Raw genomic sequence first — 7,811 nt, 5'->3', positions numbered from 1 at the left:
AAAAAAAAAAAAAGAAAAGGAGCACTGGCAAAAAGGTTGCAGCAAGATGGGAAGAGGAACAGGAGTCATCTGCAGGCTCCATTCTCACCTGCAAGGCTGCTATGATATAAGAGTTATTAATATGCCAAGTCTTATGTTCTTGGTCTTTAAAAGTGCCTTACAGCATACTCCAGTTAACTGTTTATTGCTCCCATTTCCAACCCCCCTACTGTGGAGTGTCTTGCTAATGCTGGGAAATCTCCAGATTACATATTACCATTCCCCACTGAAGACAGAAATAAGCACTCAGTCACTTTCAACGTTATTTTCTACTTTCAGTACCCACTGTGCTATGGTTCATAGAGTACTTTGTAGGTGGTTAAATTCAAATTTATTTTTCTATCAATATAATGTTATGAAACTTGCCCTAACGGCCTTAATCTGTATTATATGCTGTATAGATAATAGGATAATTTTCCTAATGAAAATAGCTAATATATGCTATATAGAGAGAGTTTTAAATTGTGATAATAATGCCTTTTTGGTAACTGTAGTCTCCACTTTTCCAATGTAAGGTTTTGTAAAAATGGCTAGTGATTTTACTGATTATCCTCAAATGGCTCGATAAACACACTCTTAATGATTCTATGAATAAATTTTCAAAATTATTTTGCTCAGTAAAGTGCCTATGTGGTAGGAGTTTTAAGCCCTGCGCAATTTACTCAGAATAAATTCAATTAATCTTTAAATGTTGCAGTCAATAATTTGTTTTATTTATTTTAGAAAAAACATAATGGCTTTTTTTCAATCTAAAAGAGATTGGAAAAAATCAAGACTTTTGTTAATTCCGCACAATGCTTGAGCATACTTATAAAATTTTAAAAAGGCCTTTTTTGGAAGGAAAACTGCATTGCCTAGGCCCTGTTAGCGCTTTGCCTTTGTCTGGTTCCAGCAGCCTGCCCAGGCCCTCCAGTGATCATGTTGAGGATATTCTGATCACTCCAACGTTGTTGTGGTGCTGGTTCCTGCACACCACAGAATTAAAGGAGAAGGAAGGAGCGTTCATTTACAAAGACCTGAAAGAAAGACTCCGAAGAATGAATTCTGGTACTCTCTTAAGGGCTCATGCTTCTTTTCTCCTGAAAGGAGAAATATCACCATTAATATATCAAGACAATGGAACTAGCTCCGTAGAATTAGTTTAATAACAAAAAACAAAAAAACAAAACTGTTCAAGGATCTTTCTGACCCGACTAGAAGATTTTGTACTCTTTGAGAGATGGCAGAGGGTACTGATAAAGAAATCCTACCTTTCTTGACTTAAGGCGCTTCAAGTGTGAGGCTGTTTCAGGATTCAGTAGCAGTCATTATCAGGGTATTCAGTCAGAAATATGAAGTAGCTGGAAAAAACTAGTAGCTTTCTAGAAAAATAAAGTAGTCCTGTATTAGACCCATAGATGTACAGTGACTCTATAGAAAGTAATAATTTCAAGGTATATTACCTAAGGTCCAAGAAGTTAAATCTTGGGAAGTATTTTGCTTATCCCAGCTTCTCAAATAACTAAAACAATTAACATTGTTTTGAAATTGTAAAAGCAGTCTTTACTCTTTGCAAAACAACACAGAATGGTACATCACCATATAGGAAATTATTAAGTCAACTAAAAAAATTGGAATATGGTTGCTAGATTAGGTAAAAGTATTGTTTCAATGTTAAATTTCCTGAATTTGACAACCGTACTGGGGTAATATAAGAAAAGATTATTATTTAGAGGAAATACACACTGTGGTACTTTGAGGTAAAGAGCTTTATGCAACTTACTCTCAAATGGTACAGAAAAAAATGTTCTGTGTATATATGTGTGTACATGTCTGTGTGTGTGTGAATATATGCAGATGTACACGTATGGGAGGGAAATAGCAAACAAGCAAGCAAATGGAGTAAAATGCTAACAAGTGAATGTATGTGAAAGATACGTGGGTATTCTTCGTACTATTGTTATTCTTGCGACTTTTTAAGTTTGAAATTGCTTTCAAAAAAAGTACAAAAAAAAAGTGAAAGCTCCCCCTCTCTGGAGTTTTTCCTATGCAAAAATGTCACACACACAGAAATTTTAAAATATAAATAGAATAATGCTATATATTTAATTTCATGATTTATTTTTTTTTTCTATTTTACTTACCAGTATGTATTGAATTGCGTTAGTATTTCAGGCGCTAGATTTCGAGGTATATGTTCTTACTGAATCCAAGTTTCTTGTGAGGACCCCGTGCTCTGCACTTCTCAACGGCCCACTGAATCCTATACATGTGTTTTAAATAACTTTGTCAACGTTTATATAATAGTACAAAAATTGAGAGTTTGGGAAAGCTATATTTCTGGGGTCCTACTGTGGAGGGGAAAAACCATACTACAAAATGCAACTTCAATCGTTCCTTGATTTACTTAAGGAAAAGGTAGTTCATTCATGTGGTTCAAATTCCAGACAGTACAAAAAGGCATATACCGAAAAGCACTCTTTTCATCTTCTTCCCGATACCCAGCCCTTCTTTCCAGAAGCAGCCAATGTTATTTCTTTCTTGTGTGTCCTTCCAGAGATATTGTATGCATTTGTAATATGTGTGTGTTTGTGTATGTGTGTGTGCAGCTACATCTTCACAATACATATATGTATGCATGTAAACATATATTCATATACAGGCATGTGTAACTTAGTGACAAGGATATATTCTGAGAAATGCATTGTTAGGCAATTTCATCTTTGTGTGAATATCGTAAAGTGTACTTACACAAACCTAGATGGTATAGACTACTACGTACCTAAGCTATATGATATAGCCTATTGCTCCTACACTATAAACCTGTATAGCATGTGAATATACTGAATATTGTAGGCAATTGTAACACAATGATAAGTATTTGTGTGTCTAAACGTAGAAAAGGTAATGCATTGTACTACAACATTGCAATGGCTATGAGGTCACTAGGCAATAGGAATTTTCCAGGTACATTATAATCTTATGAGGCCACCGTCTGTATATACAGTCCATCGTTGACTGAAATGTCCTAATAGGCACATAACTGCATCTGTATATTATATTCAAATTCATCACATATGTATTGAGCCCCTTCTATGTGCCAGACACTATTTTAGGTGCTAGTGATATAATAATGAACAAAACAAAATCCTGCTTTCATGTAGTTATCATTCTGTTGGGAGTAGACATGCAATAAACGACAAGCATAATGAATACGTTGTGTAATATGTTACAAGGTGAAAAGTGCTATTAAACAAAGAGGGCACAGAAAACGAGGTTGAGAGTGTCGGGCCATGGAGCAGGGGTGGACTGGGTTAGAATTCTAAATAGGATGGGTAGGATATACCTCCTTGAGAGAGTAACATTGAAGCAAAGACTTGAAAGAGGCTAGAGAGATTGTCTTGCAAATATCTGGGTAATATCAAGAAGAGAAAACAGCTGGTGTAAAGGCCCTAAGGTGAGAACATCAAGCCTGGTATCTTCTCCCATCCAAGGAATAATCAGGCCCGACCCTGTTTAGCTTCCAAAATCAGAGGAGATCAGGCGCGTTCAGGGCAGTATGGCCATACACCAAGCCTTGTATCTTCTAAGAATAGTAAAGAGGTCTGTCTGACTAGATAGGAGTGAGCCAAGTTAAAAATTGTTTTGTAAGAGGTCAGAGAAGAAATGTGGAGCCAGTTCAAGTGAACGGAGAGCCCGTACAGGGTTCCGAGCAGAGAAATGATATTATCGGACTTAGGTTTTTAGAAGCTAATTCTCTGGCTGTTGTGTTGAGAATACACCGTAGGGTTGCAAGAGCGAAAGCAAGTAGACAAGGAAAGTGGCTTTTGCAAGAATCCAGGTAAGCAATGACGGTGGTTTGGACGAGGGTGGTTAGCAGTGGTCAGAATATGCATATATTTTTAAGGCAGAGACAACAAGATTTCCTGAAAAATTGGATGTGGGGTGTGAGAGAAAGAGGGTAGTCAAGAATTATTCAATGGTTAGATGTGAGCAACTGGAAAGATGAAGCTGCCATCAGGAATGGACACAAGTTTTTTTTTTTTTTTTTTTTTTGAGAGAGAGTCTCACTGTGTTGCCCTGGCTAGAGTGCCGTGGCGTCATCCTAGCTCACAGCAACCTCAAACTCCTGGGCTCAAGCGATCCTCCTGCCTCAGCCTCCCAAGTAGCTGGGACTACAGGCATGAGCCACCATGCCCGGCTAGTTTTTTCTATGTATTTTTAGTTGTCCAACTAATTTCTTTCTAATTTTAGTAGAGACAGGGTCTCGCTCTTGCCCAGGCTGGTCTCGAACTCCTAAGCTCAAACAATCCGCCCGCCTCGGCCTCCCAGAGAGCTAGGATTACAGGCGTGAGCCACCGCGCCCGGCCTGGACAAGTTTTGAGGGGCCTGAAATTGATATATAATTTTCAGGCCCTCCTCAGGAAAATGAACACAAAATTATTAAAAAAAAGTAAACATTAGGTAAAAATGAGGATATTTATTTAGAATGAGAGAATAAATTATAAAATTCACAAATATTAAAAAGCTGACAAATACCATGAATATCATAAAATCCATAAAAATAATTTTTAGATTATTTACCTGAAACATCTCTAGCTGCTATTGTTTATTTAATTTCCAAAAGTTATTTTATTTTTTCTCCGAATATTTCTCTTTAATGGAATATTACTCCTGTTCTTGCTTCACACATATATTTTATCTGAACGTATTTTATCATTGAGTGTTTTATAAAGTTTTCTTCTTGCACAGTCTATATTTCCTTTAAGTTTCTTTCTTTTTCTGTTTGTTTTTTATTTTTTATTTTTGACTCCAACTTATATATTGGATACTTTCCTCAGGGTCTGGCAATCCTTGGTTGTTGGCAACGATTCTTTGCTTGGCTGAACTTTAATCAGGCTCCTGAACCTTCTCCTAGGCCCATCTACGTACTTCCTTGTAAAATAGAGTTTCAGCAAAGAATCTTGCTGAGTCAGTTTATCAAGAACGCCACCCTCAATATTTGACCATCCTCAATATCTGATCGGGTTCCTCATCTTCCACCAACCCCCAGATGATATCTGATCTTTCTGCCCTCTCTTCAGCAAGAATTGGTTTTGCCAGAATCCCCTGGACTCCTGATGTTTCCTCTTAGAAATTTCATTGGCCCCCACTCGGCTCCTTGGCTGTAAATCCCCATGCTGTATTCAAAGTTGAGCGTATGCTGTGTCTGGCACTGAGCCCAATTTCTCTCCCCCACTATAAAATCCCATCATAGTGGTCCATATACCTATCACCATGGTCCTGAATAAAGTCTTCCTTACTGTGCTTTAAGAAGATATCATTGAATAATTTTTTCTTTAACATTGTCTACTCATGTTTGAAAGTGCTAGGTTCAATTCAGAGCCTATGGATGTAGCTTGCTTACTGTGTGTGTGTGTAGACTGTTTATCGGTAACTCCCTGATGTCCATATATTCAGGTTTTTCTTCTTGGATTCATCAGTTTCTCGAAAGAAGACTTTTCTAGTCTCCTGCCAGGAGGATGGAAGACTGGTTCCCAGTGTTTTGCAAGCTTAGTGAGAAAAGCATTCAATTTCCTGTGCATACGTTTGCTTAAATTCCTTTTTTTAAGTAAAGTGTCAGGGTCCACTATACGTAGTGTCTTCCAGTTCTGTGACCCTCTATTTTTTCCCCATAGCTGGAGAATACACTTCCAAACTTCTGTGGAGGTAGGGGAAGGACAGTTACGTAGCTCTGGAATGAGGGAGAGGATCTTTCTAGATTAAACTGGGTTTCACCCAAACCTTCAAATTTTAGCTCTCTTTTCCTTAACTCTCTCAGTTCCAGAGATACCTGGTTCTGCCAATTCCTGAGCCTTATGGGTATTATGGATTTTAAATTGTGTTATTTCTCAGCATTCTCCACTGCTGGCTGAGTTCTCTACCTAACAATTAAGTCTACCTAAGTCAACTAACACTAATCCATCGACTTTCTACTTCAAAAAATCACATTGCTGTTATCTCTTGTAATGTTCTTCTCAGTCTTTTAGGTTTATGTCTTTTTTTTTTTTTTTTTTTTGAGACAAGTTCTCACTCTATCACCCAGGCTGGAGCGCAGTGGCTTGGTAATAGCTCACTGCAACTTTAAGTGGTGTGGTCATAGCTCACACTGCAACCTTGAACTCCGGAGCTCAGCTCAAGTAATCCTCTTGCCTCAGCCTTCCGAGTAGCTGGGACTGCAGGCATGCACCACCATGTCTGGCTAATTTTAAACATTTTTTTGTAGAGATGGGGTCTTGCTATGTTGCTCAGGCTAGTCTTGAACTTCTGGCCTCAAGCAATCCTCCCGCCTCAGCTTCCCAAAGTGCTAGGATTGCAGGTGTGAGCCACTGTGCACAGCCTGGGTTTATGTCTTTTAAAAAAAAGTTTCCCTGCATTTTTAGTGGGGTTGGGGGGGGGGGCTTAACTTTAATAGTTAGATTGCTACATTTAATCCACCATCTATTCTAGACCTCCTTGGGATCTAACTTTTTAATATTTAGTTTTCTTACTGTTATATATTGACCAGGATTCCTGGTCCCATTCATTTTTCAGGAAAACCACCATCACTACCACCACCGCCAACACAGCGACAAACTTACCTAACCATCTTTCTTAACGTGAGAATTAATTGTAGACAAGAAGATATGTTATTTCATGTCAATGATTCAACAATTATGAATTGAGCATCTATTGTATGCCAGGCACTGTTTTGAATGTTTAATATGGAAAAATGAATAATGCTTAATACCTATTCTCATGGAAATTACAGTTTAGCAGGTGTAACAGTGAGGTAGATGAAAAATGGTATGTGTAATATCAGAATTAATAACAAAGTTCAAATATAGCCCAGATGAAGGCATCATTAACCCTGTTTGGGGAAGTCTTCCTGGAGGGATTGATGCTGAGACAGGAAATGAAGGATGGTGCCTTGCTATTCGATAGAACAGATATGATTGAGTTGCATTGTGCAAGATAAACCCTTCACACTCCTGATTTTGGCCTTAGAGCTCTTTTAGATGTTGGAATCCCAGATGTGGAACAGAAGGAATAAATAAGTAGATATTTCTGACCATATTAATTCAAGATGACAGAATGTCACAGTAGCTATCTTCACAACCATAATTCACAGAAGCAGAGGAGAAGAAATACAATTATGTCTGCTTCTTCTGTCGTCATTGGGATGTTGCGGTGCTTAATGTGATGACATACATAAAAATGCTTTATAAGAGTATGACAGGAACATATTTTACTATCAATTCAAAAGCAAAAGCTGATATTTTGGTGGCATAAGTTCATTCAGCAAGTACTGAGCACCTGGTATGTACTGGGAACTCCGCAGGTGTTGGAGATACAGTAATGAACAAAACAGAAGGTGGAGGACACAATTCAAACAAGTGTCAAGAGCATAATAACGGGAGAAATATGGGTCGTGATAGGAGTATATAACAAGTGGAGCTAATCTAGTTTTGGACTTCTGGAAAGATCTTCCTGAAGAAGTTAAACTGAGGATAAGAAATGATGTGCAGCCTGAGCAACATAGTGAGACCCCATCTCTACAAAAAATAGAAAAATTAGCCAGGTGTGGTGGTGCGCGCCTGTAGTCCCAACTACTCGGGAGGCTGAGGCAGGAGGATCCTTTGAGCCCAGGATTTCGAGGCTGCAGTCAGCTATGATTGGGCCACAGCGCTCCAAGTCTGGGTGATAGAGTGAGACCCTGTCTCGAAAAAAAAAGAAAAAAAGAAAAGACAAGAAAAGAAAAAGACAAAAAAAGA

Source organism: Propithecus coquereli, unplaced genomic scaffold (genome assembly GCF_000956105.1).
Source record: "Propithecus coquereli isolate 6110/MARCELLA unplaced genomic scaffold, Pcoq_1.0 Scaffold31, whole genome shotgun sequence".
NCBI lineage: Eukaryota > Metazoa > Chordata > Mammalia > Primates > Indriidae > Propithecus > Propithecus coquereli.
The sequence above is the reverse complement of the archived record's forward strand: the minus strand, read 5'-3'. Positions refer to the sequence as shown.